Below are 11,252 nucleotides of genomic sequence, written 5' to 3'. Positions count from 1 at the left end.
TGTGGGGGTCCCGGCCGTGCTGTGAGGAGCATCGGTTTTACGTCCAAGGGTGCTGCCCGTTGGCCGGCTCTCGACCCCTTGGCAGACATTCAGGTCACTTTGTGTCGAAGGGCTGTCCTGTCCAGCACTGCCAGGCCCTCCCACACCGGCCAGTGGCCTGTTGGAGTGTCCCGCAGTGTGACGTTTATGGGTTTCCCGGATCGTGTGCCTTCCATAGGACTGACCCCTTGACCCTGCAGGTGATTGGCCCCGGACTTCCACGGCTTTGCAGGCCTTCTAGGCCCCATCGCCGGGCGTGCGCACGTGAGGTTCTGGGGCTGCACCTGAGGGCCGTCCAGGGGGACAACAGTTCCCTTGTCAGCGTGACTCCATCGCGACGGTGTCTGTTGTCCTGTGCAGCTGCCTGACAGTCGGGTAACGGGAACCTCAACATGGGCCCCGGGGGTGACGGACTTCGAAGGAGTCAGACTCCCAGCTTGAGAACCAACCTGTTCGGACGTGACTTTGTGCCTGTGGGCAACTTGCCCGTCGGCCTCCGTCGTGCCTGCCTGGCAGGACAGGGCCAGGCGGCACCAGGACTTTATCAACCCAGTGGTGGAGTTCAGGACCGACCGAACCGCCCTTCGGTAAGTGGAATCCCCTGGGGGTTGCTGTCGCCCCAGCCCTGCAGGAGGCTCTCTGCAGAGTCTGCCCGTGCCCCTGTCTTGTGGACACAACACGCCTGTCGTGCCCGTGAGGCGTGGAAGTGGTGCGGCCGCTGAGTCATGCGAACGATTGCCTGGTGAACGTTTCTTGCCTGCCTCCGAAGAGCAGCCAGCACCCCCATTTGCCTGGCGGCCTGGGACACGCCCCCTTCGCGTGGTGTTCCTGTGTTGTGGTCCCAGGCGGCGGGGATGAGTGAGGGAAGACGAAACCGTTAGAGTGTTTTCAAGTGTGGGGGACAGACACCCACGTGAAACCGTAGGCGGGAAGAAGGATGGGGCGCTCGCCTAGGCAAAGAGGGCAGAGAGGCACCCGGCCACCGCCGCCTCTGCTGGGGTCCCGCCGGCGCCCTCCTCAGACTGGTCCGCACAGCCCAGCCTGGGTCTGTTCCTGTCCTCGAACCGGTCACTCTGGCCGGGGACCGGTCACCTGCCCAGCCCCGAACGATCTGTGTCTGGGAAAAAACAAGTGTGTGTAACAGCAGCTTCCTGTGCCTTTGGGAGTGGAAAGCGCTTCTAGGTGAAGGGTGTGGAGTAAGCCGTCGTCTGGGGAGACCAGGGGACATGAGGGCTCGCTTGTGCCCACCAACGCCGGCTCAGGACCGCCCTGCCCCACTGTGCAGTTGGCCCCCGCTGGGCCTTTCCCTCGTGCGGCCTCCGTGCCTGTCACCCCCCGCCCCCACCACTGGGAGCTGGCCCTTGACAGGGTGTCCCAGAAGCCCTTGGTGGAGGCGTGGGGCTCTTGGTTTGATGTTACAGGTTTCGTGCTGTTCGTACTCTGTTATAGGCAGCATCCTTTCTTTTTATGACCAGAACGAAAGAAAAAGGGGAGAGAAAGAAACATGTGGCCTTGCAGGCAGCACTCTAGCCCCGTGGAGACTCACCCAGAGCCCCCAGGGAACCCAGGCAGGAGGGTTTAAGAAGCTAAAAGGGCCCCTTCGCGGGCAGAGCTGGGCCAGAGCGCCTGGGTTGCCAGCAAACACCTCTAGGGGGCAGCAGAGGCCACAGGATGCCCTGGAAGGGTGGCGCAGAGACCAGGCTGAGCCCTGAGTGGGCGGAGGAATTCAGGAGTCCTGTCTCCTTGCTCCCTGCTTCCCTCAGGCCCCTCTCACCCCTCCGTGTCTTCCGGAAGGCCAGCAGCCAGCCCTCCCTCACCCTGTCTCTCTTTGTCTGGATGTCTTTCTCCTCCATCTAAATGGTCACCTAGTGACAAACCTTGGTCCTGTGGAGGTGTGACATCTGTGATTTATGTCACAGACACCCACTCAGCCTGTCCCGAGGGCCAGTCCCTGTGCCACCAAGAGGTGGCAGGCCAGCCGAGTGCCGTGGGCAGGCCAGCAGGCACGCAGGGGCAGTAGGAACGAGAAACACATCCGCCCTGGTCGGCAGAGCGGGCGCGTGCTGCCTGCTGGGTCCCCGTGGTCAGTATCCCTGGGCCTCAGAGACAATGGGGACAAGATCTGGTGCCAGGTGACCACCTCACTGTGCATGGCTTTGCACACTCCTGAGGGTGACACACCCTCCCAGGTTCTCTGGAGGGGGCACCGGATGTCAGGCAATGTCCTCAGAGCTCCTCGCCTGGATGGAACCCCAGTGTCGCTCAGACTGGACATGGGACGGGGACCCAGCCTCACCCAGGGCTGGGCCTGGAGGAGCTTAGAGGGCCCTGGTGTTTTCTGAAGACAGAGCAGGCGCTTGTTCAGGTCTTTTTTAAAAATATATTTTAAAAATTTATTTTTAGAGAGAGGGGAAGGGAGGGAGAATGAGAGGGAGAGAAACATCCATGTGTGGTTGCCTGTTATGCGTCCCCTACTGGGGACCTGGCCTGCAACCCAGGCATGTGCCCTGACTGGGAATCGAACTGGTGACTCTTTGTTTTGCAGCCCATGCTCAATCCACTGAGCTACACCAGTCAGGACCTTTTTATTTTTTTAACTTAAAAACTCGAGGCATGGTTTATATGCTATGAAATGCACTTGGTGTGCAGTTCTGTGAGTTTTAAAAAATTTTTGTGTATTGATTTTAGAGAGAGAGAAAGGAAGGGAGGGAGAGAGAGAGAGAGGTCAGTGTGCTGATCCACTCAGTCACCCCTGGTTGGTTCCTGTCTGTGCCCTGACCTGGGATCGAACCCGCAACCGGAACGATGCTCCAACCAACCTAGCTGTCGGCCAGGGCAGGTCAGAGAGTTTGGATGGACCCATATGGTCACATAACCATAGACACACTGAGGTACAGAGCAGAGCGAGGTACAGCCACCTTGCCCCCCAGTCTCCTCTTGTCACCGCTTAGGTTAGCCCCTCCCCACCCTGCCCGGTGGCTCTGATCTGTTTCTTATCCCTGAAGCTCTGCCTTTCTCAGAGTGTCATTTGAATGACACTGTCCTGCGTGGGCTCTTGAGGAGGGTGAGCTGTGCATACCTGTTTGTGTGCCTGCCACGGGTGGGTACATACAGGTGCCTGTGAGTGCATGGGAATGTGTGCTGTGTGCGCACACCTGCAGGTCGCGGGCAGCCCAGGGTTTGGGCCCCGCCCCACCCCATCCTGCCCCTGCGGCTCCCTGCAGCCACGCCTCCTTGCCCCGGAGTCCCACCCAGAGCCACCAGGCCCTCCCAGTGGCCCTGCCGCACACTGGCCCCCTTCTTCCTGGGTGTCGTTTTTGGTTTTCTAGGGGCCACAGTATTTTTCAAAATGTTTTCATTGTTATACAATAAATATACAATTTGCCATTCTAACCGCTTCTGAGTATCCAGTTGTGTGACTGTCACCACCGTCTGTCTCCAGGACTTTCTGTCTTCCCCGCTGGTCCTCCGTCGGAGGAAACACTCACCCTCACCCGCTCCCAGGCCCTGGCCCCTAACCTCGCCCTCTGCTTCCCTTCTCCGTGACCATGACCCCTCTAGGCCCGCCTACCAGAGGGGCCACGAGGCTGTGTCCTACGGTGTCTGGCTTATGTCCCTCAGCCCAACGTCCTCGAGGCTCATCCACGTCATAGCAGGCAGCAGCGTTTTCTTCCTTTTCAAGGCTGAGGGACTGTCACGGTTTAGACGGACCCCAGTATGTCCCCGTCCGCCCATCGGCGGACACCGAGGTAGCTCCCACCACTTGGCTGCTGTGAGCCAGGCTGCTGTGGACGTCGGGGTGTGGGTGTCTGTTGGAGACCCCGCCTCCAGTTCGCTGGGGCGCACCTGGGCAGCCTGTCTCCACAAGTGACCCCCTGGTGGTTGTGGCCGCTGGCTCTGGTGGACCGAGCCCTCAGCTGTCCCCTGCTGTCCCCTCCCTCCCTGCCTGCAGGGCTACCAAGACCCCTGCAGCACTCTGCCAACGGGAAGCGCAAAGGCCACAGTTTATTCCCCGAAGGGCGGGCCCCGGTGCTTGCTCTTCCAAGTGCAGTGGAGGTGTGGCGGCAGCTGGGGCCCGGGCGGGGCACAGTGGGGGCACTGGAGGAGGCCAGCAGGCCTGGCTCTGTTGACTCCTGTGCCACAGAAGCGCTTGGCTGGTGCCCTGCAGCGCCTGCCCAGGGGCCTCCACGTGCCTGTTGTCCAGGGCGCTCCAGCTCCTGCGCCTCGGGGGCAGGGTCACTCAGAGGGCACAGCTCCTGCCCCCAGCATCTGCCCGTCTCCCTGGAAATCAGGCTTGGCTCTGGCACCACCCCCGAAGTGTCTGGCACAGGCTGCCTGCCTCGTCCCTCCTGCGTGTGAACGGCTGTCTCCCCGCCCTCGAGGTGCCCGCACCCCACTTTCTCCCCCATCTGTATCTGGTTTTCCTTGGCAGACCCGAGCCACGGCCCTGAAGCCTGTGCCTGGGGGTGGGGGCAGAGTGGCTGGAGCCAGCGGCACGGACTCGGCGTCTGACTTTAACTCNGTCCAGGGCGCTCCAGCTCCTGCACCCGGAGGGACGGACCAGGCCATGCAGGGCAGGCCCCTCCCGGTCAGCTGGCTCTCAATGCAGCCGGCTGTGAGGCGGGGCCTCGGGGGCAGGGTCACTCAGAGGGCACAGCTCCTGCCCCCAGCATCTGCCCGTCGCCCTGGAAATCAGGCTTGGCTCTGGCACCACCCCCGAAGTGTCTGGCACAGGCTGCCTGCCTCGTCCCTCCTGCGTGTGAACGGCTGTCTCCCCGCCCTCGAGGTGCCCGCACCCCACTTTCTCCCCCATCTGTATCTGGTTTTCCTTGGCAGACCCGAGCCACGGCCCTGAAGCCTGCGCCTGGGGGTGGGGGCAGAGTGGCTGGAGCCAGCGGCACGGACTCGGCGTCTGACTTTAACTCATTACACCCAAAGAGCCCTCCGCCGCTAAAGCTCGTCTGGGCTGGGGCTTGTAATCTCGTTGGGCTGTGGGATAATTTGCTCAGCTGTGCCGTTCGGCTCAAGGTTAATTCAATTGGACTTGGGTTACGCATCTGTGCCCGGGTTTGCCAAGTGTCCTTGGCGGTACATGCGGTCTTCATTACAGCGGCGAGATGGCTTCATTACAGGGATGGCCACTCCTGCTGGACCCTCCCCTTCTGTCCTCTGCCCGCTTCTTGCCCCTCCTTGCCCCTCCTGCCCCAGAGGGATGGCAGCCCGAAGGCCAGGCCCCCAACTGAGCTGCCTAGATGATTATGAGGCTGGCCGCGTGGCTCCCCACCAGGGTAACAAGGGCCCACGTGATGAGCGACCGCAATCCGCTGGCCTGCCGCCTGGGGTCCGCCCTCCCCGGGCCGCTCCTGGGGCTGGCGGCTGGGTTTGAGAGAGGGGCACGCTTCCCTGGAGGAACATCCCAGGGCTGCCTGTCAGGGGTGAGGGCAGAGCCTCAGAGCTTCTTGAGGTGCAACTTGTGGACATCACTCCCATCGGGGGCCGGCCTGGGCCTCAGGGAGGGGCAGTCGACCCTGTCCTTCGGTGGGGAGGAACCCTGTGGCCATCCAAAAAGGCAGTTTGCCACCAGAGTCCCAGCCGCCCAGCATGCGCCCTCACCAGGCAGGAGGCTCCATGGGCTGGGGACGGGTGGGAGCAGGCGGGGACGCAGGAGCGTGGGTCTGAGACAACGGGCTCGGAGGGCTGGAGCAACTTAGGCTTGGGGGACCCATAGGGGTCCCGAGAGCCTTCTGCGGGAATCAGTGGGCACAAATGGCAGGAGGGACAAGGGGGGACAAACAGCAGGGGCCCCCAGGCAGCACCAACCCCCAGCTCCATGCCTTCCCGCCGAAGCAGCCCCCTGTGACACCGTGACTCCTGGCACGCAGCTCACTGTCTTCCTGAGGGGCCTCCTGCCGAACTGCCGCTCTGCCTGGCTGCCTTTTCCTTTGGGCATCGGCCAAACCTGGTTCCCCTAAGGCACAGGCGGCAATCACAAGGCCCGAAGGCCAAATCCGGCCCTCCACCTGGTTTTAACCAACCCAGCACCTTATTCCTACCAGCGGCAGCGCCACGTTCTCGCTTAACTGTTAAGGAGTAGTTACATTTACACAGTCCTGACATTACATTTGGCCCTTTGAAGGTGACTGCGAGGCTGATGTGGCTCCGGTGAGAATGAGTTTGGCACCCCTGCGCTAGGGCCTCCTCGCTCTCATCTCCGAGCTCCCTCATTTGCAGGTTGCGTGGCTCCTGGTGCTCTCAGGCGTCCTCTCGTTTGCTGGCCACTTGCTGAGCCTCAACCACCTTAGTCTCCCTGCCGCCTTATTTCTGGAGGAGGCTGCCCGAGGGGCCAGCGAGAGGGCACCAGGGATGGGGCGGCGTGGGGACACGTGTCCGAGTGGGGGGGGCGGGTCTCGGTTCCCTGTGGGACCTGCAGGACTGTCACCTGGAAATGGGACTCAGCAGCGTTCTCGGCTGGAACGAAGGCGGGTCTGCCATCTGTCCCCGTGTCCCTCTGTCCCCCCTTTCTGGGGCTGTGGATGAGAGGTCAGCAGACTCAGAGTCTCCTCCAGGAAGCGGAGGGCACCTTGCACGTCCAGCTCCTTCCTGCGGCCGCAGGGGCTGCTGGCCGCCTGTGCCCTGCGTGCGGCTTCCGAGGGTGGGCGGGTCCCAGCGGGGCCTGGGAAGATCTGTGCAGCTGCTGTACAAATTCATTCATTTAAAATGCCATTCGCTCACCCTGAGGGCCAGCGTCGCCTGACTCCTGTTGTTTCCTGAAGCAGGTGGCTGAGGCGCCCTGGCTGCCGACCCTGAACGAGACCCGCCCCCCGCAGCCTTTCTCACTGACCCCTCGGCCTCCAGGACTTCCACCCTCAGACCCTGTGGCCCCAACTCCCAGAGGAGCTGCCACACACGGCTCTGGTGCAGACGCGGCCTCAGCTGGAAGGCTGCACAGACAGTGAGGCACCCCCAGACCCATCGCATCCTCAGGCTGTTCCCCGTGGGAGCGACCTGGTCAGAAGTTCGGCTGTGAAAAGCAGGGTGCCGGGCACCTCCTGGCTGGGGCCGGGCCCACTGGGCGTGCAAACACCGCACGCGTGCGGTCGGTGTGCAAGTGTGTTTGCACGGGTGTGCATGGAATGTGTGTGGCCTCCAAAACCCGGGAGTCAGAGCTGCCCACCCTCGTGCTCCCAGGCTCAGGACAGGGCCCACTGGCCAATAAACCCAGGTTGGCCACGAGGCACGGGCTGCCCCTCAGGGTCCAGTCCTGGCCAATGAGAAAGTGCTGCTCGGGGACGGGAGTGGCTTGTCCCAGGTTGTTTGGCTTCTAGAGGCCACGCCCGCGTTCAGCGCCGGCCTCCCTCGCCCCAGACCCAGTGCGTCACTGCGGCTCCGGCTCCCAGCTCCCCAAACAGCCTCTCTGAAGGTCTCCTTCCCCACGGCCTTTCCAGTGCCCGTCCACAGCCCCCCAGAGCCCACCCTCACACTCCTGAAAACCTGCCCACAGGGGCCGCCGGTCACGTCAGCGTGGCAGCACCGTCCTCAGAGCCCACTCTGGGGGTCTGAATCAGCACGGCCCACCCTGGTCTCGCTCGGAGACCCTCCGCCTTGGACTCCTGCTCTCCCGAAGCGCACTCCAGGCTTGCCGCCCAGACGCTGGCCCAGCCCCAGAGCAGGGGGGGGGGTTGTTCCCGGCCTGGCAGCCCCGACACCTGTACTCCGTGAGTCAGGCTCAGCCATGGGGGGGTTTCCAATCTGGTGCACGCAGATCAGCGGTCCATAAATGTCCTTCCCACGGTGCCGTGTGCCAGGCCCCAAGGCTTTCTGGGAATGCCCGTGTTGTGGGTGTTTGGTCAGCACCGAGTGCCTGCCGGGCCTGGAGGCCAGGACAGCGCTGGTCTCTGAGTCTTGGGTTTGGAGACCACACACGATGATGATGGGGGTGGTGATGGTGATGTTGGGGGTGATGGTGTTGGGGGTGGTGATGGTGGTGATGGGGGTGGTCGTGATGGGGGTGGTGATGGTCCTGGTGATCAAGGCACAGAGAGTGAGTGTTCCCCTGAGTCAACTCTGTGGAGCCCACAGCAAGGGGCAAAGTGGGGACAGTCAGGGTCTGAGTAGGAGTCTCTCAACCCCCTTCGGCCCCATGCAGCACCTCAGGGGCCTGGCCCGAGGTGACCTGAGTCTCGCTGAGGGTGTAGGTCCCTGAGAACTCAGAGGGACATGTGGCAGCAAAGAGCAGTTCTGGTCCCGGGGATGGGGAAGGGCCTAGGGTGGGGGAGGGGAGGAGCCGGGCACCTCGTCCCCTTCGTGGCTTGGGTCCAAGGGGCTCCAGCAGCACCCATCAGGTGTGGGGACGTGGGAAAGTGTGGGAGGGCCAGGGCCTGGCCCTGGGCATCATGGGAGACTGAGGCCCCAGTCCCTGCCCCTCCCAGCGTGGCACAGGGCAAAGGTGGCAGGTAGGGCCTCGCTGTCCGTACCCTGTGTGGGCACTCAGTGCACGCAGAAGTCCCCTGAGCTCCACCGAGAGGACACACGTCCCCGGGAGGCTGGCCAACCAGCAGAAGTGCTCTCGGGGACGAGGAGGCCACAGTCTGGGAGGACGCTGTGACCCAGACAATGACCTTGAGAGAGGACAGTGCGGAGCCACCCTCGCGGCCGCTGGACACCGCCCCCACCCCTCCACCCCTCCGCCCTGTGGAACCCGCCCGTGAGTCTGGCAGGCAGCATCAGCTTCCAATTTGTGGGGGAAGCGACCTTTCGTGTTTCAGATCAGGGGGAGTTAATTTGCACTCCAAGTTCAAGAGAGCTCCTGAGAAGGTACGAATGTGACTTCTTAACAGCTGGAGCTGGAGGACGTGACATGACAGAGGAGATGAGGAGCCGGGACTCACTTTAAAGGGACAGAAATGCATGCTCTCGGCCCAGCGTCCCCGGCAGCAGCCATCAGAAGGGAAGAGCCCGAGGGAGCACGAGGTCCGGCTGCTCACCATCCCTGACCCGCCGCCATCCTAGGTCTGTTTGAATGCCACCCACGACAGGGGGCTCACCCCCTACCAGAGCAGCCCGATCTCATGCTGGTCAGGTTTGGCCATGAGAAGGTCTTGCTGTGTGAGGTCGAATCTGCTTTTGCCGATCCTGTTCTGCCCTCCGAAGACACACAAGCTCACGCCCTCCTGCTCCTCATGCCGGCCCTTAACCATGTGTCCCCACACGGGGGTCCAGGTCCTGCCGTCCTGTCCCTGGGTCCCTAAGTGAGGGATCAGACACTAAGTTCTTTTCTCCAATGGACTGGCCAAACTTCCTTCACCTGCCTGCCTCTGGACACCCCAGCTCTGGCAAGAGAGCCAAAGCTCACATCCGCGGCGCATGTCTGCAGCGCCCCCTGCTGCCTGCCGCCTGTGCCAGTCTGTGCCTCAGTGCTGGGGTCCCCGTGGGAGAGGCAGCCTGCGGGAGCGGTGAGCCTGGCAGGGCGATGCGTTGGCTATGCTGGGGCTGTTGATTCTAGGAGGCGCCCACTGGCCCGTGGTGGCCCAGCTGTGGCGTTAGCCCTGGGGCCCTGCCCATGCCCACCCTGGGCCCCTCACAGTCCCGACACCTGGGCTCCAGGACAAACATGTCGCCTTTTCACTCCAGACTCAGAAGTCAGACGGCATTAGTCAGGCGCTGAAAGCGGCCCCTCAGAACCCCTATGTCGGGCCCCAACCCCTGGGCCTTGGGGAGTGGGAGAGAGTGTGGGTGCAGCGTCTGCACAGCGCTGACCACATTGGTGTGAGGCTGTGAGTGCGGGCCCTACCCCCCTGGGACCAGGGCAAGGGGACAATGGTGCGGAGACACACACGGGGACACCCACGCCAGAAGACGGCTGTCCACCTGCCCAGGACAGAGGTCTCGGGAGAAACCGGCCCCGCCCACGCCTGGGCCTTCTGGCCTCCAGAACTCAGGGACAGTAGCTGTCTGTTGGTTGAGCCGCTGGCTGTGGCATTTGCTGTTGTCCCCGAGCTGATCGATGGAGCATCTCTTCTGGAGGTGATCACAAAGGCCTCTCCAGGTTAGAGGGAAGGTTCTGGAAGAGTGGAATCCAGGCGTGGGAGGGGTGGGAGCTGGGAGCTGGGCAGCGGGCTGTGAGCGGACCAGCACGCCTGGACACGGGCAGGGGGAGGGGGCGTGAGGTCCAGGTGGGGGCTCGGAGCCTGCTGTGGAGCCTTCATGACCTTGACTGAGAGCAGAGAGCACTGCTGCCCCTTGGGGAGGGACCCCCACCGAGGCAGGAAGCCCCTGCCTCTCCGCTCTGCCCTCTCCCATCAGCGCTCCCACCCCCAAACCTTTGCAGCCGGCCCCCTTGAATTACTAGTGCGGGATTCTGCCGTTCTGGGCAGAGGCTCTGTGTCTGTGTGTGCTTTTTCCTCTGGTTACTTGTCTGACAGGCTGGGAAGCCACCTCGGACAGGGCACTTCTGGGCGATGTTGTGAGAGAGGCCAGAGAGGATGACTTGGTGGTGAAGATGGCCACTCTGAGCGGGTCTCCCGGAGTGGAGCCAAGGCCTGTGGGGACGGACATGGCTCCTCTGTGTCCCCAGCAGGCCCCTCATCCCCCACTTGGCGGGTGGCCTTGGGCCCCAGCCCAAGTCAGAGCTTCGCCCGCACGGCAGCCAGCAGGACTGGGCTTCTCCCTGCTCACGCCCGTCTGCAGAGTTATTCCCCATGAAATATTTTACAAAGTGCTTGCCACACACAAAATGCTCAATAAAAGTTGGAGATTAAAGAGGCGTAAACTCCGTTTAAGCCCTTGAAGGCCTGCCTGCCAGGAGCAGCCCCCGGGGCCTGTGCAGGCTGGGCCTCTCCAGCCCCCACAGGGCCTGCCGCTGGCCTCCTGTCCCCCCCGCTGGCCCCCGGGGCTGGTCCCTGGGCGGCTGGGGGCTGCCTGCCGGAAGCGCTTCTGCCCGGAGGGCGGGCTGGCAAATCCACGGGCGAACATTTGCAGGTACCATTAAGCTGACAGAGTGGATGATAATTTAGATTATATTAAAACTCTCCGACTTTGTCTGAGTAAATTAGAAAAACAAAATGAGATTTATCCAGGGTAAAGCCAGCGCAATGGAAAGGGAGAGACTCCGGGAGAGGAAGGCGGCAACGTGGCGGAGCGGGATGGGGAGGAGCAGCCGGCTCCGAGGAGGCTGCCTGTGGGGGTGCCCGGGGGCTCGGGACACGGGCTTCAGC

The sequence above is a fragment of the Sturnira hondurensis genome, unplaced genomic scaffold (assembly GCF_014824575.4).
Source record: "Sturnira hondurensis isolate 20B ecotype Veracruz unplaced genomic scaffold, ASM1482457v3 Scaffold0009733, whole genome shotgun sequence".
In the NCBI taxonomy this organism is placed as follows: Eukaryota; Metazoa; Chordata; class Mammalia; order Chiroptera; family Phyllostomidae; genus Sturnira; species Sturnira hondurensis.
Note: the sequence above shows the minus strand (reverse complement) of the source record.